The 25,599-nt window shown below is 43.2% G+C and overlaps 1 protein-coding gene and 1 long non-coding RNA gene across 2 annotated transcripts in view; one reads left to right on the top strand and one right to left on the bottom strand.

Annotated features, from left to right (window-relative positions):
* LOC138265234 (uncharacterized) overlaps nucleotides 1–16,009 on the top strand; it is a 48,999-nt gene extending 32,990 nt beyond the window's left edge. Inside the window, exon 2 of the long non-coding RNA XR_011199318.1 lies at nucleotides 14,684–16,009. This is a non-coding gene — a long non-coding RNA (uncharacterized lncRNA). The remainder of the gene's footprint in view (nucleotides 1–14,683) is intronic.
* BCL6 (BCL6 transcription repressor) overlaps nucleotides 1–25,599 on the bottom strand; it is a 255,112-nt gene that overhangs the window by 57,229 nt on the left and 172,284 nt on the right. Inside the window, exon 3 of the mRNA XM_069212801.1 lies at nucleotides 13,593–13,623. The gene's annotated coding sequence lies outside the window, so the exon portion shown is untranslated. The remainder of the gene's footprint in view (nucleotides 1–13,592; nucleotides 13,624–25,599) is intronic.

Here is a 25,599-nt window from a genome sequence, read left to right as displayed (position 1 = left end):
TGAGCCTAAACTTGATCAAAAATTAAAAATTCCTTCACCATCAACTTTCACAACGGCGACATCGCCTTTGATAATGTCCTCTTCTCCGTTGTCATCAACAACCATTGTATCCTGCAGGATTACAACAAGACCTCAGTCGACTAAAGAAAGTAAGATACTACCGTCAACGACCGATACAACTACAGTGACGTCCTTGCCGTCGTTGATACTACCGTCGACGAGGGTTGCCAAAAGATCATCTTCACTGACGACGCTACCAGCGATGACCTCATCGTCCACAAACCCACTGTCAACGACCTCATCGTCGACGAAGCCACCGTCAACGACACTACCGTTGATGACGCCACCATCGACGAATCCTCGTATCTAAACAGGGTCCCTGAGCTAGATACAGAGAGTAACACACAGGGAAGCAATACTATGAGTATAACGTAGTTTACTCTCCATTAATCAATTACTGATTATTGCTCCTCGAGAGATCATCGTGCTGGTCATATGTCCTGGATCCTGCTGATACTGTTAGCAAGTTGTTCCCTACAAGTTTGGTATCCTTGTGGGTTTCCCCTGTGGATTACGTTTTTTAAACCATGTGAACTTGTAGAGTGAGAAAGCATAGCTTCATTTAGCTATATCCATGTGTTAGTCCTTCATTTTGGACTACAAATTTGAAGTTGGAGAGTGTTTAATCCAGCCTGTAAGGGATATCTAAGTTCTTTCATATCTAAGGCAGATTACAAGATGTACGTATGCCAATTATACTGAATCATAAAGTCCTGATGAAGGTGTATTTATATTTTTCTTCACTCGCCGAAACGCGCGTCGGCTTGTAAATTGGCATGTCTTGAACATTGGCATGAAGTGTTTGAAATTGGCAAATTTGAAGCCCTGACCAGGATTGGCTACCATCAAATTATAACCTAGAATTGGCTGTTATTATGTTGAATTTTATACAATCCAAACTACAACGCATAATTGTAGCATCAAAGCAGTAACTTTATTGTGCTGTTTAAATATCCTCTCATGTATGAGGCGGTTGTAAATTTGTATGTATACTATTTCGTGATTTTGTTGGTTCTGTGTTTTTTGTTTATTTTTGCGTATCTACTGGTATGTTATTTATGTTTTCATATATGTATGTTTCATTTAGGTTAGGGGGTTGTATTATATTTTTCTGATGGATACAACTACCTGTGGATTCCTCACCTCATGAATACTCCCATGGCGCCAGCATTCAACGGAAATCTTCTTACTAGTCTCTGCACGTCGACGAGGACGTCACTCTAGCCCACGCGACGCCGTCTGACGTCATACAGGCAATAAGAGGTCCTCGACGACGTGCGGACGTCAGTTCCCTTTTTTCCGTGCATTCGAAACGGTTATCTTCGAGGGAGCAACTGTTACTCTTGCGGTTACAGTGTATATCTTGCTGCGTAGTCTTTCGCTGTGGAAATAATGTCGCAGAGAAAGTCTGGATTTAAGCCTTGTCGTGAGTGTGGAGGCAAGATGTCAGTGACGGATCCTCATTCCGATTGCCTTTGGTGTTTGAGCTCCGACCACGACGTCTCGACTTGTGATTCATGTCAGCACGTGAATCCAAAGGCCCTCAAGGAACGTGAGGCGAAGCTGTTTATGGCAAGTCAAAGGAGATACATCACAAGAAGTCTTCTTCCCCAAGACATCGGCGTCATCGAGACTCCCGGCGCCGTAGAGAATCTCGGCGTCATTCAAAGGAGACTCGTTCCAGGTCTCCGGATCGGCGCCGAAGGACATGGGAGGTCTTTTTGCCTCCTGCATTCTGTTGGTCACGCATGCTCGCTGGCACATGAGGGCTCTTCAGTGGTGCCTCCGAAGGCAGTGGTCTCAACACAGAGGGGATCTAGAGGGTACTGTCAAGATCTCCAGAGATGCTGCTGTGGATTTGAAGTGGTGGATTGCAAGCAACAATCTTTCACAAGGAAAGCCGTTCCAGCAGTCGCCACCAGTGGCCACAGTCATAACGGATGCTTCCACTCTAGGGTGGGGAGCTCATCTGGGGGATCTGGAGATCAAAGGTCTTTGGTCTCCAGAGGAACAGATGTTTCATATCAATCTGTTAGAGTTACGGGCTGTACGTCTGGCTCTCAAGGCCTTCCTCCCTTCCCTTCGTGGTCAGTCGGTACAGGTCCTAACGGACAATACTACCACGATGTGGTACATAAACAAGCAGGGAGGAGTGGGGTCGTACCATCTCTGCAGAGAAGCTCTTCGACTATGGTCCTGGGCAAAGGACCATCGGATTTGCTTGATAGCAAACCATCTGGCCGGAGTTTTGAACGTGCGTGCGGACAGTCTCAGTCGCCACTTCTCGGCAGACCACGAGTGGCGTCTCCATCCAGATCAAGTCCGTTTAATCTTCCAGAGGTGGGGGTTTCCTCGGGTAGATCTGTTCGCCACTCGAGAGAACGCGCATTGTCCGTTGTTCTGCAGCCTTCAGTATCCGATGCAGGGAGCGTTGGGGGACGCGTTTCAAATAACCTGGTGCGGCCAGTTGCTTTACGCGTTTCCTCCCATACCCTTGATTCCTCGAGTATTGAGGAAGATTCGCCAAGACCGGGCTCTAGTAATCTTAATAGCTCCGGATTGGCCAAGGAGGGTGTGGTACTCTGACCTTCTCCAACTCTCAATGTGCCCGCCGCTCCGTCTCCCTTTCAGGGCAGACCTCCTCTCGCAGTCGCAGGGGCAGGTTCTACACCCCAACCTCCAGAGTCTGCACCTACATGCCTGGAGATTGAACGGGGCAACCTGAGTTCCTTCTCTCTCCCGCCTGAGGTAGTGGATGTTATATTAGCGGCCAGGCGACACTCCACTAAATCTATCTACGCTAATAGGTGGTCTAAATTTGTTGCGTGGTGTGGAGAGAGGCAGATTGATCCTTTGCATGCTCATCTATCGGACGTTTTGTCTTTTGCTCTATCTCTGGCGCAGAAAGGTTGTGCAGTGGCTACCATTAAGGGTTATTTATCGGCCTTGTCAGCCTTCATATGTCTTCCAGACCAACCATCTTTATTTAAATCCCCTATTGTTATCAGATTCTTGAAAGGTCTTCTAAATCAATATCCTCCAAAGCCATTCGTTATGCCGCAATGGGATTTGTCCTTGGTCCTGACTTTCCTTATGGGGTCCCCTTTTGAACCTATGCATTCTTGCCCCTTGAGGTATTTGGTTTTAAAAACAGTCTTCCTGATAGCTATAACATCAGCAAGGAGAGTGAGTGAGTTGCAGGCCTTATCAGTAAAGCCCCCTTATACAACTTTTTATGGGGATAAGGTGGTGTTGAGGACCAAGGCTGCTTTCCTCCCGAAGGTTGTTTCACCCTTCCATTTGGCTCAGGCAATTACTTTGTCCACGTTCTATCCTCCGCCTCATCCTTCCAAAGAGGAAGAAAGACTGCACCGTCTGGATCCAAAGAGAGCGTTGAGCTTCTTTATTGATGGAACAAAGGATTTCAGGCTGGAGGATCAGCTGTTTATTGGATACGTGGGCAAGAGGAGAGGAAAGGCAGTCCACAAGAGAACACTATCCAGGTGGGTTGTTCTTTGCATTAAAATATGTTACTCGTTGGCAAAGAAGGATCCTCCTGAGGGCAGTAGAGCTCATTCCACCAGAGCTAAGTCGGCCACTTCGGCCTTGGCTAGGGGTGTTCCTGTGGTCGACATCTGCAAGGCCGCAACTTGGTCGTCCCTTCACACTTTTGCAAAACATTACTGTTTGGATTCTGAGGTTAGAAGGGACGGCCATTTTGCACGGTCAGTGCTGCAGGATTTCTTGGTTTGACCATTTAGGCACCCACCGCCGGGCGTGGTACTGCTTTGGGACTCTATTCATGAGGTGAGGAATCCACAGGTAGTTGTATCCATCAGAAGAACGAGTTACTTACTTTCGGTAACGACTTTTCTGGTGGATACATTAGCTACCTGTGGATTCCTCACGGTCCCACCCGCCTCCCCGTTGCCTTTCTGGTCTTACCAAGTAATCCTTGAGTGCGCTCCTCTTGGTCTTTGAGGGTGCAATAGATGTGTATATAATATATTTATATATATGTATACAGGGAGTGCAGAATTATTAGGCAAGTTGTATTTTTGAGGATTAATTTTATTATTGAACAACAACCATGTTCTCAATGAACCCAAAAAACTCATTAATATCAAAGCTGAAATTTTTGGAAGTAGTTTTTAGTTTGTTTTTAGTTTTAGCTATGTTAGGGGGATATCTGTGTGTGCAGGTGACTATTACTGTGCATAATTATTAGGCAACTTAACAAAAAAATATATATACCCATTTCAATTATTTATTATTACCAGTGAAACCAATATAACATCTCAACATTCACAAATATACATTTCTGACATTCAAAAACAAAACAAAAACAAATCAGTGACCAATATAGCCACCTTTCTTTGCAAGGACACTCAAAAGCCTGCCATCCATGGATTCTGTCAGTGTTTTGATCTGTTCACCATCAACATTGCGTGCAGCAGCAACCACAGCCTCCCAGACACTGTTCAGAGAGGTGTACTGTTTTCCCTCCTTGTAAATCTCACATTTGATGATGGAACACAGGTTCTCAATGGGGTTCAGATCAGGTGAACAAGGAGGCCATGTCATTAGATTTCCTTCTTTTATACCCTTCAGGGGTGTGGAATTTATTAAAATATCTACTTGTCCAGGGGACAGGTTGCTTCTCAAATCTACTTGCCTTGTAAAAAGATCTACTTGTCCCTTTGGTACCATGTAGTGTGGCAACAAATTATGGCAGCAATTAATAGCCTCTCTGATTATGCCAGGGCTACTACCATAGTAGGGCTTGAATACTTGGAGTTTCAATCCCTACTGTAGCAATTTCCTTATTTTGCCACCTTTCTGCAGATCTGCATACTGGGGCTGGAGGAAGCAGTAAGCAATAGTTCCAGGGCTGGAATGCCTTTGAGTCTGCAAACCTACTAACCTGCATGTTATAAAGATTTTTACCAGCTTCTCTCTAATATTTTCCCATAATAAGAAAGGTTGGACATTTACTCCTGACAATGGCAGAATTAGAACTTCTTCCAGGGTTGGGAAGAAAGTGGCTGGAGGGAAAATGAACTTGCAAATGCTCAATAGATTTTCACATGAGCAAATCTACACATCGTATTTACCCACGCTAAAATACAGTTCACAAATATTTTATAGGGGTACGACATATACCATGGGTGCACTTTTGTGACTTTCTTTAAGAATTTGGGGCCACAAGTAGGTAGGTTCAGATTTGTGACCTGCAAATTGCGAGTCGCAAATCCGAATGTAGGATGGTGTCCTTGACACCATCTGTGATTCGCAAGGGCTTCGCAAATGCCCACATCATGAATAATCATGAGGTGGGTCGCAATTTGCGACCCCCTCACGAATGGTGGCCTGCTGGAGACAGCAGACCACCATGTCTGTGACTGCTTTTCAATAAAGCCGTTTTTTTTTGTAATGCAGCCCGTTTTCCTTAAAGGAAAACGAGATGCATAACAAGAACGAAAAATGAAACGTTTTCGTTTCATTTTTTCAGAGAAAGTAGTGGTCCACAGGACCACTGCTTGCTCTGAAAAAATGTTTACAGTGACATTCACAATGGGAAAGGGGTCCCATGGGGATCCCTTCCCTTTTGCGAAAGTGTTAGCACCCATTTGAAATGGGTGCAAACTGCGATTGGTTTGCGCCCGCGTTCGCGGTCACAAAACAATCCTACATTGCACTGCGAGTTGCAATTAGGAAGGGAACACCCCTTACTAATTGCGAGTCGCAAACCCGTTTTGTGATTCGGTAACCAGGTTACTGAATCGCAAAACTGGGTTTGTGCATCGCAGTGTGCTTTTTGCACGTCGCAAACAGCGAAAGTCGCTGTTTGCGACATGCAAAAAGCTACCTACATGTGGGTCTTGGTCCCTAATTAGGTCTGGTGTTAACAAAGACATTTTGTTTTTATTAAACTTCTATTTCTCTCTCTTTCGGCTGGCTTTACTGTGAGTGATCGCATTCTGCTCTTCCACAAGGAGCATATTGCCACACAAAGTAGTTTTGTTCAGTGTCAGGAACTACAGTGGCAATCAGTGACGTAACGAAACTGGAGGGTGCCCCTTTGCAAAGAACATGGAGGAGCCCCCTCTCCAGACTCACTCAGGGCAGGTGCTGTGCTGACGGGCCCCCTGGAGGGCGGCTGCGGGGCCTTTGTTATGCCGCTGGTGGCAACGTGTGCTTTAAGAGTTCAAAAACTTTTTGGGGGGGTTTTGCCAATGTTTGTTACAATGTTGAGGGCCTGGTAGCTCCCACAACAATAAAGTGTTACAAAAGCCATGTCAAAACAAGACACGCATTGATGAAACTAAAAGACTTATAAAAATATGTCAGATTAGTTGGCTTTGTCAGTGTTTGTTTATTTTCATGCTTCCCATAATCGTGTTGAAAATGGTTACACTGATTTTCCATTAGAAATATTTTTGGGAAATACTAGCATGCATCAACACATTTTACTAAATGACACTTCATTTGCATATAATCAGAGAGCATTCTGGGAGCATTATACTTAGCCTCTTAGCCTAAACTTTTCAAACATGTGTGTACACGTTTGTTTTTTTTGTACTGGAACCAACGTCAGTAGTGAAGTGTGACCTTAAAACATTTATTTACAGCACGCACCCTAATAATGAAGACTTTCAAATAATGAACCATAAATACAAGTTCGAACAGCATTATCTTTTGGAAACACATTACCTCAACTGCAGAGAGTTCAACTCTCTGTAAACAGACAGCCAAAGGGTTTGTGCTGCAGGGGGTTGGGCCTACTTGTCCCAAGGACAAAGTAAACATAAAAACTTGTTGCCCTTGACCCCAAACAAGATGTCCCGGGCGTTGGGCGATAGGAATTCCACATCCCTGCCCTTTCTTGCCAGCCACGCTGTGGAGTACTTGGACGCGTGTGATGGAGCATTGTCCTGCATGAAAATCATGTTTTTCTTGAAGGATGCAGACTTCTTCCTGTACCACTGCTTGAAGAAGGTGTCTTCCAGGAACTGGCAGTAGGACTGGGAGTTGAGCTTGACTCCATCCTCAACCCGAAAAGGCCCCACAAGCTCATCTTTGATGATACCAGCCCAAACCAGTACTCCACCTCCACCTTGCTGGCGTCTGAGTCGGACTGGAGCTCTCTGCCCTTTACCAATCCAGCCACGGGCCCATCCATCTGGCCCATCAAGACTCACTCTCATTTCATCAGTCCATAAAACCTTAGAAAAATCAGTCTTGAGATATTTCTTGGCCCAGTCTTGACGTTTCAGCTTGTGTGTCTTGTTCAGTGGTGGTCATCTTTCAGCCTTTCTTACCTTGGCCATGTCTCTGAGTATTGCACACCTTGTGCTTTTGGGCACTCCAGTGATGTTGCAGCTCTGAAATATGGCCAAACTGGTGGCAAGTGGCATCGTGGCAGCTGCACGCTTGACTTTTCTCAGTTCATGGGCAGTTATTTTGCGCCTTGGTTTTTCCACACGCTTCTTGCGACCCTGTTGACTATTTTGAATGAAACGCTTGATTGTTCGATGATCACGCTTCAGAAGCTTTGCAATTTTAAGAGTGCTGCATCCCTCTGCAAGATATCTCACTATTTTTGACTTTTCTGAGCCTGTCCAGTCCTTCTTTTGACCCATTTTGCCAAAGGAAAGGAAGTTGCCTAATAATTATGCACACCTGATATAGGGTGTTGATGTCATTAGACCACACCCCTTCTCATTACAGAGATGCACATCACCTAATATGCTTAATTGGTAGTAGGCTTTCGAGCCTATACAGCTTGGAGTAAGACAACATGCATAAAGAGGATGATGTGGTCAAAATACTCATTTGCCTAATAATTCTGCACTCCCTGTATATGTATATATCTTTGTGTACATACTTGGTGTGTGTATATATTTTAAAAGAGAAAGTTTTATATATATATATATTTATATAAAAAGATTTACAGTTATTCATACAATGTTGTGTATTTTTACAATATAATGGGATGTTGCCTTGCTCTTTCATTGCATTGCCTGGTTGTTCTCATGCACATAAAAAATGATTGGTACTGACGTCCGCACGTCGTCGAGGACCTCTTATTGCCTGTATGACGTCAGACGGCGTCGCGTGGGCTAGAGTGACGTCCTCGTCGACGTGCAGAGACTAGTAAGAAGATTTCCGTTGAATGCTGGCGCCATGGGAGTATTCATGAGGTGAGGAATCCACAGGTAGCTAATGTATCCACCAGAAAAGTCGTTACGAAGGTAAGTAACTCGTTCTTTTGGTTGATTCTATGTTGATTATATTATGTGCGAACTGAATGTTTAATTAGCTATAATAAATATCTAAATTGAAATATATTGTATGTTGTATATTTGAATTTAAGATTTCCATTCCTATGTTTGCTATGTTAATGGAGAGTAAACTACGTTATACTCATAGTATTGCCACCATCGACGAAGCCATCGTCGATGAAGCCACTGTCTACGACACCATCGTTGACTATACTATTGTCATCACCATCAACGATGGTGATGACACCATCCAACTACAACATTGCCTTCAACAACCTTGATGCCTGTAACTGGCCTGTCCCATGCAGACCGACTATTACGTCTGGAGCACACCTCCCCAAGTAAAGTCAAGGCATTTCCACTGCATCATTTATTTGACGATGAGTCAGAGGATTAAGGACCTTTTGTAGTAGAGCACAGCCCATCCGAATTGCAAGTTAAGTACCAGGATGATGACCAATACTAGCTTTCCAATGTTTACGTCGCTGAGAACGTACAACAGACCTACCAGTCTAGCACCCCAATACAGGATCAAACAGTCCAGATGCCACAGGGCTTGATTTTTAACTTGCAAGCAACGCTGCAGGATTACTATAAACGCTTTCCTGAACCTGCACAATCTGCACCGCCATCGCAGCTTCAAACACCGGCAAGATTACCTCTACAAATGCTGCCTACTCACCCTTCTTCACTATCCTTTTCAGGGATTCTGCTGTCTACACTGCCATGGATCCACCGTCAGACAATCAACATACATCACCGGACAAACAGGAAGAAGAAGGAGAAATAAGGGGTCAAGCCTCCACAGCTATAGAATAGGACAACTGCACATTTAGTCACCATCGCCACTACAGCCGCCTCCTGTTGACTCTCCACCAGATGACATTGGTGGTTTTTCATAGTACAATAGAGCGTGCAGCGAAAAGGTTTCAGTTACCTCTAACCTCTAAACAAACAGACTATTTTTGTATGATTTTAAGGAACCCAGAGAGAAGTCAGTGAAAGCAATACCCATAGTAGATTTAATCTGGCAAGAGGGTATTCGTACTATGAAGAATCTAGCCACCCATTTCAGCAGTCATGCCAAGACTGGATAAAAAATATAAAGTTCCAGACAATGCACCAGCTTGTTTATTAGGACACCCAAAGCCAGACTCTGTGATAAGTCAAACTGCCCAGAGGCGCTCCAAAAACCCAGCAGCACCCATTACAACACCACCTTTGAGATGGGCTCCGACTCAATTCTATTGGAAAACGATTCTCGAGTATGGCAGGGCTGACAGTTCGTGCAGCTAATTCTCTTGCGATTCTGGCAAGGTTCGATAGGCAAATGTGGTCGGATATGTCGCAATACATAGATCTCCTTCCAGAGGAGTCTAGAGAAGAAGCCAGAAAAATTATTCTTGATGGTCAGAAGGCGCCTGCAGAAGTCATAGACTGTGATTGACAGCCCGCAACAGGTTTTCGGCAGCTAGTAGGAGCAGCTGTGCTCAGAAGACAAGCCTGGCTAAAGGCCACATTGTTTAGGCCTCAAGTACAGAGTAAAATTTTGGACATGCCTTATGATGGTGAATCACTATTCGGAAAACACACAGACGATGCACTACAGGCTGTTAAGACTGATACTGACACTGCCAGATCAATGGGTGCGTTGCAGTAGAAAAGGCAACCCTTTCGAGGAGCCAGAGGCAGGAGTACTTTTACCTTTCGGGAAGGTTTTCAACCTTATAGACAGCAATATCAACCCTACCAAGGACAGTAACGTTCTCAATACACTCAGCAGTATAGACAACTGCCTACAAGCAGCCAGCTAGGGGAAAACAACCCACCATAGGTCGAGACTCATCAAGGAAGCAATGACCTAATACCAGCACAGGCCACCCTACATTCACAGTTACTACACAAATTAGGAGGTCACGTCTCTCAATTTTTCTACCAATGGGCTACTATAACAACGGACAAATGGGTCCTAGATGTCATAATTTGAGGGCACACCCTTGAATTTATCAACAAACCGCCAAATCGTCCTCCCAAGGGTCTACCTCCTCTATGTCAAAAGCCGCTACTGAAGGAAATTTCCCTCATGATATCAAAAGGAGCAATAGAAAGAGTACCATCTATTCAAAAGGGAATGTGGTTTTATTCCCGTTTCTTTCTCATCAAGAAAAAAACAGGAAATTGACGTCCGATATTAGACCTTCGCAAGCTAAACAAATATCTCAAAAAACAATCCTTTCCGATGGTCACCTTACAGGACATTCTACAACTTCTAAACCACTGTGACTATATGACATCTATAGACTTCAAAGATGTGTATTTCCACATACCCATTCATCCAAATCATCCAAAATACCTACGATTCCAGGTAGCCGGCTCTCATGTTCAGTTTAAAGTGCTCCCCTTCGATTTAAAATCAGCCCCTCGAATATTTACAAAGATGCTAGCCCCAGTAGCAGCACGTCTGAGGCAAAAAGGAGTTCAAGTATAAGGATTGGTTGATCAAAGCTCCTTCACTGCAAACAAACCCAGACCACACAAACATGTGTCTTGAGATGTTTGAAACCTTGGGTCTCACAGCAAATCTTCAGAAGTCCTCTCTCACTCCAAACACAAAAATAGCCTTCCGAGGTGCAGTTATCAACACCAACACAGACAAAGCAAAGGCATCTTTGGACAGACAGATAAGAATACAATTAGCTTGCAATCTAATCAAAAGAAGGTCCATTTCAGTTTGGATATACAAATCGTTCCTAGGAATGCTATCTTCTTGCATTCCTTTAATTCTGAACTGCAGACTTCACATGAGGCCAGTGCGAGAGGAACTAGGCAAGCAGTGGAAACAATCTCAGGGCTTCTACGACGCCACCATACAAATAACCCAGGTAAAGATATCCTCCAGGCAGTGGTAGACGCAGAAAGAGAATTTGGCAGAGGGACTTACTTTTCTGTCCCCAGTAATGGACCAATCTCGACAAGAAAATGCACATCAACTATCTCAAACTCAAAGCCATAGCTATTGTGCTCTGTTTGTTCCTTCTGAGAATTGAAAAATCATCCACGCTCATCAGAATGGACAGCACCACATGCCTGCACTACCTAAACAAGCGGGAAGGGGAACAAGATCAGAAGCCTTGTCGCATCAAACACAGGAAATCTGGAACTGGGTGATACAGAACAAAATATCTCTGAGAGCGGTACATTTTCCAGGAGCATCAAATGTGCTGGCAGACACTCTGAGCAGATCGACTTCAACCTGCTATGAATGGGAATTAGACCAGCAAACATTGCAGAACATATTCATCCGATGGGGCATGCCAAAACTAGACCTCTTCCCCACCAGGAACAACAGGAAATGCCAATTATATGCAAGTTGGCATCACCAAAAAGGATCATGGGGAAATGCATTTTCGATAAGATGATTGAAAATATTTGCCTACGCTTTTCCCCCAATTCCTCTAATCCCATGGATACTTCACAAAATGAAGAGAGAACCATGCAGGATCATCCCCATAGCTCCCAAATGGCCTAGTCAGTTCTGGCACACAGAACTTCTGCTGCTATCCGAAAAGCTGCACGTACAGTTACTGCCCAGTGAGGCAATGCTAACAATGAACAAAGGCCAGATCCTGCATCCAAATCCGAAGCATCTACATTTAGCGGCTTGGCTCCTGAACACCATGAATTTAAAGACCTAGACATTCCACCTGATTGTAGAGAGATTCTAGCCAAGGCTAGAGCAGAGTCTACCAATAAATCATATCAGCTAAAATGGATACGTTTTTGTATTGTAGTAGGGTGAAACCTCACTTTAAGAGAGCTATATCTATTTCAACAGCTCTATTTGCTGGTGTGTCTAGCCAGCAGATCTGCAGAGCAGTGACATGGTCTAACAGACACACCTTCATGCAACATTATTGTTTGGAAGAGGCTGATAACTCGGATGCAGCAGTGGGGCAAGCAGTTTTACGCCATCTATTTCAATGAGGTGAGCCATAATATATTTATCTACCCACTATCCTGCTTTGTGAATGCATATGAATTGAAATTATGGACTGCTGACTGTTCTGATTCAAGCATGTGAATCTATGAAATATTCAGTACTGGAGAAGAAAATGAGTTACTTACCTGTAACTGTAGTTCTCTAGTATTGTAATATTTCATAGATTCACTTACGGCCCACCATCTTCCCCATAGAGGCTCACCTTTTATTATCAGGCCTTCATCACTAACTCACCTTTGTGCGTAAAAATCTGAGGAACTGGAGCCTCTATGGTGAGGGTTCAAGAGGGTGCTGTCGCCTGATTGGTCAATGTATAGCTTTGGTCCTTTTTTTTAGAAAGGACATAGATAGGCTGTTAAATTGAGCTTTGCTTTCCTTTTAAAGCCTATTATTATAATGTACGCTACTTATTATGATACCCGGACTCCCACTTCGCCAGCGGGGAAAGATTCAAGCATGTGAATCTATGGAAGATTACAATATTGGAGAACTATAGTTTTAGGTAAGTAACTAATTTTCTTCATTACCAAACAAAGCTGAACCCAGCTTTCCATCCTTGAAAGCCTTAGAAAATGGAATACTATTACATTATGTAATAGTAACACCGGTAGTTCAGGATTGCTTTATGATGTGCTATCTAAAAACATTATTGTTAATGTAAATATCCCAAACGTCCTTGAACCGGTGCCAGCGCAGAATGATGTGTCTAAGACATATTCACAAAAGCAATCTCTTGGTCACCGCACAATAGATTTATGATCCCAATATTGAGGAGAATTACTGTGTCCAGAAGTGAAACATCAAAGCCAACTAAAACAGTTTACTCTCTTGTTTATGAAACATTAATTAAATCTTTCACATTACGGTGAGTAAAACAAGTCTTTTAAAAAGCCGTACAAATGCAACTGTGAACAGACATAAATAACCCATTATATTAAAGTAATACATGCTGGAAAAGAGAAAGTGAAATTTCACAAATGAAATGCTACAAAAAGAATGGGACGCATACTTTGTATTTTAGTTCAAGATAAAATCAGCAGCATGAGGATGACTGACCAGAAGAAATATCTAACATCCAGTAAATACAATATTCCAAATAAAATTAAATGTGGAACAAAAGCGTAATCTGAACTAGCATACTTGGAATGCTGCACAAAAATGAAATGTGCATAAACTGTACACTATAACAATATTGTATTAGACTCAAACATTTAAAATAAAATAAAAACAATATGAGTGTCACTTACTTGCATAAAAATCGATTTCTAATTCGGTATTCTAAAACAAAATATAAATAAAAAGTGTCAAAACATGGAATGAGATTTTATGCTTTACTAGGATAACATGGATTAAAAATACCCTAAAAACAAATTCCATCTACGATCTACAAAACACTGGCAATTTATAAACATGACTTCTATTTACAGTAATCATGGAAATAAAACAGAATAAGAGATATGAAATATTATTAAAACCATTTGACTTGTAACATATTATGGCTCTATAACGATCTCAAAATAAAATTGAGCCTCTTCAAACATAAAAGGCCTGATTTTCACTAAAGAATGATTTGAGACAAATGGTTGTCATTTCTAAAACTAACTTAGGAAACGGAAGAAACAATTGCATACATTTTTATATAACTAATCAAGTTGAAGTAAAATTAGTGTCACGTAAACTTTAATTTAAATTAAATCGATCTCTGGTAAGTATAATGCCCTACCTATCATAAACATATGGTCATAAAATAAACATTAGCAACGTCTACATGTAAATACAATCTGGTGGCATGATAGTACGAATGGCAGTGTGCAATCCATTTAAACGGTACAGTGGAACAAAACCAAACCTCGGCGTAAAACGAATGGATGTGGAATTTAAAAACACACATTGAATCGCGTGTACAGTCCTGGATTCATAAAGGTTCTACTACATACATTTAAACACGATGCCTACTTTTGGAATAAAAACATTTGCCAAGAAGAAAATCACCATAACTTTTATACAATGAAACGAGAAACCTTGGGACAGTGGGAGAAATTTTAAGTTAAAAAGTGCTTAAGTTTGAATGAAATGGAAATGCCCACTTTATGTTGGGGGAGGGGTGTGAAATCGCTTTAAATAAATTGGAAATTCACAATATTTGAAAATATTTTTTAATAATTTGTGACATATGCAAGGAACCCTCAGGCACATGATATCCATTAGACTAGCAGAGACTCTCACAGGCTCTTCATTTCGTCCTGTTTCTTTCCTTCATCTTTCATACAGATCTTACCGGTTGGCAAAGTTATTTGGGGCGAACTAAAATAAACATTTCCCATTTTATATCTCATAGGAATGATTTCTTTTGACTTCAGTAAGAAATGCCTAAAAGATTTACCCCATATTTGGCATGAAGATGCAGCACTGGTTGGAGCCAAGGCTTACACACTGAGGAAATGTGGCTTGTCAGCCACCCCCAGTGAGTTCTGCAGCCATGACCACTGCCTGTGTCCACACTCCTGCCGTTCAAAAGTGACTTCTTGATTCGGCCATGTCCAGAAAGTACCCTTACAGAACCAAGAATATTCACCGAAAATAGCCTCTTCAAGGAAGATCTGTTATTTCGCCCAGAAGAGAAAAGTCTTTGTCGTTAAAAACATTGAGATTATCATCAGAATGTCTTGTTATTTCTTGTTATGTTTATGACGCAAGCCTGAAGACCAGTTACATTTCCCTGTTAAGATGAGTACTGAACCATGACTCCTTCAGTGCAGTGCTCATAACTTCACACATGAACTCAGATGTTTTAAGAATTACATTGATGACATCACAGATGAGAAGACATGTCAGATCCACACTGACCCCAGATGATGGAACAGTGACCTGCCTTGCTGGAGCCCTGCACCTTGTGGCATGTAATGGAGGTCACAACCCCTTTATTGGTGACCAGCCTGTCCTAGCAGCAGGTGGAGTTTTGTAGGGGGGGCATTTCTAACGTTTTTAATAGCAAGCGTCTCTAATTTTTTTAGTGACTAAAGACACACATCTTAGTAAGACGTACAGGTAAAGAAATAGTTAAGCTGTTAGGATAAACAGACTGAAGGATAGTCAAATATATGGAATATACAGATAGAGATAACGTGTCTGATTAATATTTTTAGGGCGCACATTTGAAGTAAGATAACAGGTCTGAAGAAGGAATTTGTTCACGTTTGTTTGTTGTACTTTCAATATCGTTGGTTTGTGAAGCTCATTTATCTCCTAGGTAGTTATTTCCCTGTATTAGTTGCCTTCACAGAACACACGCCATATGAATGAATTCACATAAACACTGCAGTTCCATTTAGTTGGTTTAGATGATTCTGCTTCTGTTGTGTCTCAAGATCCGAATGACTTGAATATGAACTGTGTTTTGCAAAAGGACATTCACAATGAGTGCTTTCAGTTGCTTTCTCTGGAAAAAGGTTTCCAACTGTACCAACAATGAATTCATTGCATCATACCTGCAGCCAAAGTCCACTCATCTTGTCCAAAGGCCATTGCCCTACCAGTCCTAGTCCTGGAATAGCGCAGTTTCTTCTTTGCTTTCTGTTTTCTTTGTTTCTACTTTTTGTTGTTGCATTATATAAGTGCTACAAATATGAAACTGTAATAAAGCAAAAACAATTGACTAATAAAACCTTGTACTATAAATAGTTTTTTTTCTCACAAACTCCCTTTACTTTGTCAGAGAAACATAAATCCTTACCAGATATGTACACATCCAAATTCATATAAAGGGAGTGGAGCTTGGAATTGCCTCAGTAAAGGTAGCTGGCCCTTGATCAACTCCTTATGTGGCCTTTTTTGAAATCTGTAAACATCTAACTTACGTTGCGTAATCATTTAAGAAAACTGTTTCTGTTAAAGTACATTATAGAGGTAATGCCGGATGTACTAGAGAACCGACTGCCACTTTTCCAGTTCCCACCCAGGCATGATGCAATGATAACGCTGATGTTAGCCGTAGTCCAAGGCATCCCCTACAGACATAAATTGACTCGTGGAGAAGTTGTGGACTGTACTCAACCCCAGGAATGCAGCTGCTCTGACCAGACTTACCAGCGGAGGTGCTACTGCTGACACTTTTGTATACTTGTTTCTAAACAATCTCTGCAGTTATTCTTATAGCAGTACAATCTCACAGTCAAGCACTGCCAATATTGCAGAGCATATGAGCAGCACTTTCCCATTCCCTGAAATTGTTCAATTCCATAAGAAACAGTGACCATAGTGACCCTCCACAAGAAAAGATGCAGTTAAGCAGAGAGATCGAGACAAGTCAAGATTCCCTCTTTAGGTCTAGGAAACTGCAAGTTTGATTCACATATACAGCCCATTTATGTATACTGTTTGTAGGAAGTTGCCTCTGTATATACTATTTCAAAGTAAGAAATGGTGTGCACAGAGTCCAAGGGTTCCCCTTAGAGGTAAGATAGTGGCAAAAGTAGATAATTCTAATGCTCTCTTTTGTGGTAGTGTGGTCGAGCAGTAGGTTTATCAGAGGGTAGTGTTAAGCATTTGTTGTACACACACAGACAATAAACGGGGAACACAAACTCAAAAACTTACTCCAGGCCAATAGGTTTTTATATTGAAAAATATATTTTCTTAGTTTATTTTGAGAACCACAGATTCAAGATTTACAGTTAATACATTAAATGTGAGGTACTTCACTTAGATACTTTAGGAACTTCGAATGAAAACAATATCATGTACAGTCTTTGTAAAAATGGCAATAAGCTATTTTCAAAGTGGACACTGCAAAAATCAACAGTTCCTGGGGGAGGTAAGTAAAGGTTAGGTTAGGAGGTAAGTAAAACACTTACAAGTCTCAGTTCTGGGGCCTAGGCAGCCCACTGTTGGGGGTTCAAGGCAACCCCAAAGTTACCACGCCAGCAGCTCAGGGCCGCTCATGTGCATAGGTCAAAGAGGTGCCCAAAACACTTATGCGCCTATGGAGAACAGGGGTGCTCCGGTTCCAGTCTGCCAGCAGGTAAGTACCTGCGTCCTCGGGGGCAGACCAGGGGGGTTTGTAGAGCACTGAGGGTGACACAAATAGGCATACAAAACACACCCTCAGCAGCACAGGGGCAGCCGGGTGCAGTGTGCCAAGCAGGCGTCGGGTTTAGCATAGGTTTCAATGGAGGGACCCGGGGGTCACTCTAGCGGTGCAGGCATGCACGGGGGGCTTCTCGGGACAGCCACCACCTGAGCAAGGCTGAGGGTCGCCTGGGTGTCACTCCTGCGTCGAAGTTCAGTTCCTTCAGGTCCTGGGGCTGCGGGTGCAGTGTTGGTTCCAGGCGTCGGGTCCCTTGTTACAGGCAGTCGCGATCAGGGGGAGCCTCTGGATTCTGTCTGCAGGCATCGCTGTGGTGGCTCAGGGGGGGGGGGGTCGTCTCTGGTTACTCACGGGCTCGCAATCGCCTGGGAGTCCTCCCTGAGGTGTTGGTTTTCTGCAGGTCGAGCCGGGGGCGTCGGGTGCAAAGTGTAGAGTCTCATGCTTCCAGTGGGAAACGTGAAGTCTTTGGAAGTTGCTTCTTTGATGCAAGAAGTAGCTGGTTTTGAACGGGGCCGCTGTTCACAGGATTTTCTTGGTCCTGTAGTCCAGGGCAGTCCTCTGAGGCTTCAGAGGTCGCCGGTCCCTGTCGGATGTGTCGCTGGAGCAGGTTTTCGAAGTTGGAGACAGGCCGGTATGGCTGGGGCCAAATCAGTTGTCGTCTTCCTCCTTCTTTGCAGGCTTGTAGGTCAGCAGTCCTTCTTCTTTCTTCAGGTTGCAGGAATCTGATTTCCTGGGATCTGGGGAGCCCCTAAATACTGAATTTAGGGGTGTGTTTAGGCCTGGGAGGGCAGTAGCCAATGGCTACTGTCCTTGAGGGTGGCTACACCCTCTTTGTGCCTCCTCCCTGTGGGAAGGGGGGCACATCCCTAATCCTATTGGGGGAATCCTCCAAACTCAAGATGGAGGATTTCTCAAGGCAGGGGTCACCTCAGCTCAGGACACCTTGGGGGCTGTCCTGACTGGTGGGTGACTCCTCCTTGTTTTTCTCATTATCTCCTCCAGCCTTGCCGCCAAAAGTGGGGCCAGTGGCCGGAGGGAAGGGCATCTCCACTAGCTGGGATGCCCTGGGGTGCTGTAACAAAGGGGGTGAGCCTTTGAGGCTCACCGCCAGGTGTTACAGTTCCTGCAGGGGGAGGTGAGAAGCCCCTCCACCCAGTACAGGCTTTGTTCCTGGCCACAGAGTGACAAAGGCACTCTCCCCATGTGGCCAGCAACATGTCTGGTGTGTGGCAGGCTGGCAGAACTGGCCAGCCAACACTAGAAGTCGGGTATGTATTCAGGGGGCATCTCTAAGATGCCCTCTGGGTGTATGTTACAATAAATTGCACACTGGCATCAGTGTGCATTTATTGTGCTGAGAAGTTTGATACCAAACTTCCCAGTTTTCAGTGTAGCCATTATGGAAATGTAGAGTTCATGTTTGACAAATTCCCAGACCATATACTCTTATGGCTACCCTGCACTTACAATGGCTAAGGTTTTGCTTAGACACTGTAGGGGCATAGTGCTCATGCACATATGCCCTCACCTGTGGTATAGTGCATTGTGCCTTAGGGCTTTAAGGCCTGCTAGAGGGGTGACTTACCTATGCCACAGGCAGTGTGAGGATGGCATGGCACTCTGAGGGGAGTGCCATGTCGTCTTAGTCATTTTCTCCCCACCAGCACACACAAGCTGTGAGGCAGTGTGCATGTGCTGAGTGAGGGGTCCCCAGGGTGGCATAAGACATGCTGGAGCCCTTAGAGACCTTCCCTGGCATCAGGGCACTTGGTACCAGAGGTACCAGTTACAAGGGACTTACCTGAGTGCCAGGGTTGTGCCAATTGTGGAGAGAAAGGTACAGTTTAGGGAAAGAACACTGGTGCTGGGGCCTGGTTAGCAGGGTCCCAGCACACTTTCAAATCATAACTTGGCATCAGTAAAGGCAAAATGTTAGGGGGTAACCATGCCAAGGAGGCATTTCCTTACACTGTTCATCTGTTGTACACACAGCTCATGCAATAAGGATATTTAACTTGGGCCCTTCTTCTCAATCAACAGGAGCGGTCCACTTAGTGCTCAAGGCGTTCCTCACTCTTATAAAGTTAGTAGATAGTAGAGGTTTGAGGTGTTTATGCACTTGACCGATCTGTATTTCATTCTGCCTCCGAATCTAAAGGTAAAAAATATATCTACTCCCACTTTAGCAACTGCTCAATGTAGTGTTTTAGGATTATGAGTACTAGGACCCAGCGGCCAGGGACGGACTCAATGAAGGGATTATGCAATAATTCTGGGAGGTGTTAATGTGTGGCATTAACGGTTATGGGATATTAAGAAGTCAGTTGAATGTTGTGCGCTGATGAATAAAGATGTTGACTACAAGCTCTATGTGTGGCATGTCCTTGTGCGTGCTCCAGGGCTGGGGAGGACGCAACACTCACCTGTGGTACTTGTTTACTAGAGTACCATCTGCTTCAACACCGCATTGGTCATCAATATAAGTTTTGGGCCTCACCCAAGTAGTTGAGAGCATGTTTCTTGCACTGTTAAGGTTCAAACAACTAAAGATTCTAATTGTGATCCCTTGATGTTAATGGCCTCATCTGAGACATTCGAAGGAAAAACGTCTTGTTGTATTTAGGGTCTAAAAAACCTCATGTCATCTTAATGCAAGAGGCCCACAGCTCCCTAAAAGAGGCAGATGAGTGCAGACTTGACTAGGTTGGAACAGCAATAGCAGTGCTGGGTCCTTAAATCTCATCAGAATCTCGAGGACTATCAACACTACCATACAAGAAGGAGGAGGAGCCATTCTCCTGAATATATGTATATAAGTTGCCAGAAAAAACTACGGGAAAGCCGGTGTGATCCACAAGGCAACTGTATGTTTGCTAATTTGACCTATAAAGTACATACCTATGAGGTTTACTGTGTGTTTCCTCCAAATATTGACAAAAAGGACTTGGCAGACAAGTTACTTTGTCACAATTGTGACAGATATCCCATCTGCTGAAATATAAATCCCATACTATCTTATGGGATTTATTTAATTGGATGGGATATCCGTCACCTTTATAATGGAATAACTCATCCGGCAAGATCTCAATCAGGCCCTTCATTGTCAAATTAAATTGAGTATTGACATAAATATATGATAAGAAGCCGGTGGTGGTAGGAGATTGGAGTCTCTCAATTTTGGACTGCTCTGGCCACCCGAACACCCAAAATGATGATAATAGAGGCCTTTTAGGTGGCCTGTTATCAGACCATTCTGTAATCAATCTATGGGGGCTCCTACATCTGGACTACACTTTTTTTCATGTGCCCTCTTGGAATTGAGACAAGAATTGATTATCCCAGGATATTCTGGACATTTATGAAATGGGCTATAGGAGTGCAGTGTGCTTTAGACCTCGCCCCAAATTATTTTTTGGTGTAGATCTGCAACTACAGTTCTCAGAAACAGGAATTGAAGCTTGGATACCCTAAGATGCAAGTTCCCAGACACAGGTCTTGAAGGATGGATAGCTCTAGATGCAAATTCCCAGAGACACTGCTTGAAGGATGGATATCCTAAGATGCAAGTTTCCAGAGAAAGGACTTGAAGGACGGATGCCCTACAGCTGCAGATTCCCAGAGATAGGCCTTGAAGGATGGATTCCCTAAGTTGCAAGTTTCCAGAGACAGGACTTGTAGGATGGATACCTAAACTACTTGGTTATTTAAAGTATTGTCTGGAATTGAATAAGAATTAAATGTTTTCCTCCCACGTCTGTGGGGGCTACTGGAAAATCCCACCTTAATGAAAGGGACTCGGCCTTGGCACATAAAACTGCTAAGCAGCAAAAATGAAAACTGGAATTGGATATCAGCAACCTCAATGGGGCATATCAATTTACACCTATAACTGCTGTAAAAGCACTACATCGTAATTGGGAACTTAGTGAAAAAGCCATTCGGCTTCAGGCCTTTCAACTGAAAACAGCAAGCAGCAAGATCAAACATACCAACACTATATGACAGATACAATGCCTTGACCAGCTGCTTCATTTGCATCTTTCAACTCATCACCATATACATCCAACACTCAACTGGATAATACTATTGAACAATAATGTCTGGATAGACTTAAAATTCTTTGCTTAAGCTTGGAATGTTGGGAGGAGTTGGGCAGAGAAATATATAAGGAAGAAGTGGTCAAAGCCATTGAGAAGATGCAACGAGAAAGGCACTGAAGGAAGAGAGATTCCCAGCAGAATTCTACAAACTGACAATGCACTCTTCAGTTCCCCTGCAAGGGAAGATGTTCTGAGAAACCTTGACAACAGAATGGGTACCCGCTGATTTTAACAGAGCCTCCTTTTCATTGCCAGGAATGGATCCATTTCATTGTGGAAACTATAGGTCCATATTGCTGGTTAACAACAATATCAGAATCCTGGATAAGATTCTGGCGGCCAGACCAAACAAGGTTATACCCTCATTAATCCATTAAAAAAAATCATAATCACACTTTAACACACTTTATTCGGCTCACTAGACAAGATGAAGGCAAATAGGGGTCCCTCTCCCTCAGTGCTGTAAAGGCATTTGCTCAAGTGGAGTGTGGCTACTGGTTTTGGATACTTGCTAGGATGGGCATAGGCCACACTTTTCTAACCAGGGCTTAATGGCTGTACCCAATCCTTCATCCATTGTAAATTGTAAGGGCTTCTTGATCTGATATCAATTGAGGGACTAGACAGGGTTACCCCTTGTCTCACGTACTATTTTTGGTGGCCCTGGAATCCTCAACTATCACTATTTATTGCTCGAAAGACATTATAGTGATTGACATCTCTGCGGCCGTCTGAAGCACATGTTATATGCTGACGATATATTTTTGATGCCAGCCTCACTAGGACTTCTGTGACAGCACTTATGAATATTATCCTTCTCAGACTACAAAATTAGCAGGACTTAATGTGAAGCCTTACCCATGACACCCTTCATGAATGGTTATTCACTGCACGGAATGCCAATTTGGTCGATACAACTTAAATGCACTATACGGGTGTCCTGTTGAGTTGCAACCTACAAGCTCAGAAATTGGTTAGAAATAACATGGCGGTTTTAACAAAGCAAATGCAGAAGGAGTTTGTGACTCTGAGAAGACTTCAGCTCTCTATGGAAGTGCATACAAACAACTGAGATGGTGGACACTCCGTGCTTCAACTATGTTCTCAGCGTGTTGCTGTTCCTGGAACCCACTGCAGAATTTTATTACATTGACCATCAGATTAGGGCTTATATTTGGCTAGGAAACACACGGAGGTTGACTGGGTATAAACTGCATGCAGCAACAACAGAAGAAGGTGTTCGCCAAGCTGCCTTTGAATTATTCCATATGGGTAAAGACCTATCACAATTGACCTTCCACTTTGAAGCAGATCTGGAAACTGCTGGAGAGGTTGCCGTAAATCTGGAAATTGCTGAAGGGATTGTCATAGAGAACCATTTACAAGATGTGCTTAAAGGGCCTTCAGTCATTTACTGGAAATACATCTCTGCAAAAGCCAGAGATAACCCCATCCTGTCACTGCCCCTCAAAATGTAGGTGTGCAGACATAAATGTACAGGCACCCCTCTGGAAAAATGATGATGAGATCCAGCTAGCCAATGTGGTACTTATCTGGCCATGATCAGAGCAGAAATACATACTCTGTCTTGGGCATGTCCTTTTGGATGTGGTCTTTAAACCCTTGTCATATTTGTGAATAGAATTCCAACTAGAACCTACTCAATCCTACGCAGTCCTGTCTTCTCTACTACTCAAAAACGGTCTCATTAGTAGATCGGTCATGTCCCTGCTGTAGGTAAAAATATCTTTCATGGCTGTCTGGAAAAATAAGGAGCTTACAAAGAAAATGGTTTTTAGCCTATATGAAATGCTGATAGCATGAAACTTGTACCAACACCACGGGGATGAACATATTTAAACAAATCTACATATTGGCTACTCCTGACAGACCATTATCATTTTTTCCCACGAAGAAGCCCCAATACTTTGAGACAAAACGCATTGACTGTGTCCATATCCTTATAAGAATAGTCGTCTTTAGTATATTTATTCTGGGACATTATTATTTTTGGAAATGTGCATAACTCAGTTTCTGGGCGTCTTGTGGGATATTAGGCTCCTATCTCATACTCTTGAAGAATTCTAATACTAGTATATGAGTGATTTTCCCTCCAGTATACTACTCTAAACTCTCTTTGGAATTTTCTCAACAATAGATGGCAACCACAGCGACAGAAACTCTTCATTGAGACTGAGTGGTGCAGCCTAATACATGACCAGGACAAAGGCCACTGAAAGGAACACTTGAAATTTAGCTACTTCAGTATTCTACGGGACTGGCATTGGTCTCCATATAAACTCTATAGAGCAAAATATGTCCCCCCTCACGGAAAGTGTTGGAGATGTGACCGACCTGGAGGTGATATGGTACACATTATGTGATAGTGCCCATCATTGCACTCATTGCTACCCTATTTGGAGTCACCTGCAAATTGTAAGTGACTTGCGCTTTGAACCGTTGCTGGAACTGGCACTCTTTCACGTTACTCGGACATTGCTAGCATCTTTAACTATAAAAAGATATTGCGTTTTGGCTCTGGCTGTTGGTAAAATATGTGTAATAAAATACTGGAAGATAGCCCGGCCGCAGCTGTGGTGGAGTGGTCAGAAGCCATGACAGAGCTTGTTGCTCATGAGCATGTCCTCTGTAAACTGAATGACCAACTGCAAACGTTTGAAGAGATCTGTACGTTGAATAAACAGTTATTAACTGTATGACTTATATGGGTGATTCCCCAGGTAAGATAATTTCAGGCTGTGAAAGCTGAGGTTCTCAATAACCTGAGATGTGGTACTGCTGCTAACATGAGTTCTTTTGCTGCTAGTGAACGGTTTGTTGAGTTAGGAGTTTTTTGTGAAGGTTCAATTTTTCCTGAATTTAGATTGCATAACCCAGTGAATGTTATCTGTATCACTTTATCGTAGTGCTTCATGGAATGCCGGTCATTAGGGCACTGGTATGCTGAGAGCTCCATTGAAGATTGTAAAGTAGCTCTGGGCTTATAATGGCTGCTATAAGCCCAGAGCTCCAACATTCCAATACTTCTCTTCATGTTTCTCCCTTTTTATTTCAGAACATTCTACCCTTAGTGGCTATAATGTTCTAATAGCCTTACAGCCCTTCTGCTGCGGGCCATACTTTCTGATAAAGGTCCTCTTCCTCTTTGGAGGCTTTCACCTGTGACTCGGGCCTAGAGCTCGGGTTCAGTGCCTCTAGCAACCAGTGTAGCCCTTGGCAGCAGGCTATAAGGCTACAGTACAGAAAATATAATGAACAAATCCTAATAAAATTCATATACGGGAGCACTAAACCTGAGACTAGCATGTTCTCAAACTACCTTAGAAATGCTTACATGCAGAAATGTCAGCGACTAATATGATAGGGTCCACTTGGTCGTTTCATTTTATGTTTAAGGCCCTACCGAGTCTCCACCTCTGATATACTCATACATAAACACTCGCTTGCACCTTACTACCTCTCCCCCAACAGTCTTGCTGCAAGACTGTCCCTCACATTTACCAGTATCCTGAACGAGAAAACACGTGCCACCCCAGAAAGTGTCCTGTGGTTCCTCTGTCTTCGAAAGTGTTCTCCTTTTCTGAATATGTGCCTCGGATATATTTAAATACCTCTTTTCCTCTCTACCATATCTTGCTCCTCTCCCTGCTCTTCTCTGTGCTTCTGAAGCATTTCAAAATCTTTCTGATACTCTTTACTGCCCGGTGAACTGTATTTAAATACCTTAGGCATATAAGTAATTAAGCCCTCTCCCTCTCCTCTTCTGATTCGTGCCCTAAGGCATTTAAACATCTCTCATGCTATCCTCTTCCCAATGGATTCTATTTATATTCCTGGGGTATATGTCTTAGCTCTAGCCCCCTTTCCTTTATTGTGCCTCGGAGGCATTTAAACATCTCTCATGCTATTCTCTTCCCAATGGATTCTATTTATATTCCTGGGGTATATGTCTCCGCTCTAGCTCCCTTTCCTTTATTGTGCCTCGGAGGCATTTAAACATCTCTCATTTTACCCTCTTCCCAATGGATTCTATTTATATACGTAAGG

This window comes from Pleurodeles waltl, chromosome 11 (genome assembly GCF_031143425.1).
Source record: "Pleurodeles waltl isolate 20211129_DDA chromosome 11, aPleWal1.hap1.20221129, whole genome shotgun sequence".
Lineage (NCBI taxonomy): Eukaryota > Metazoa > Chordata > Amphibia > Caudata > Salamandridae > Pleurodeles > Pleurodeles waltl.
Note: the sequence above shows the minus strand (reverse complement) of the source record. Positions and strands in the feature narration are given on the sequence as shown.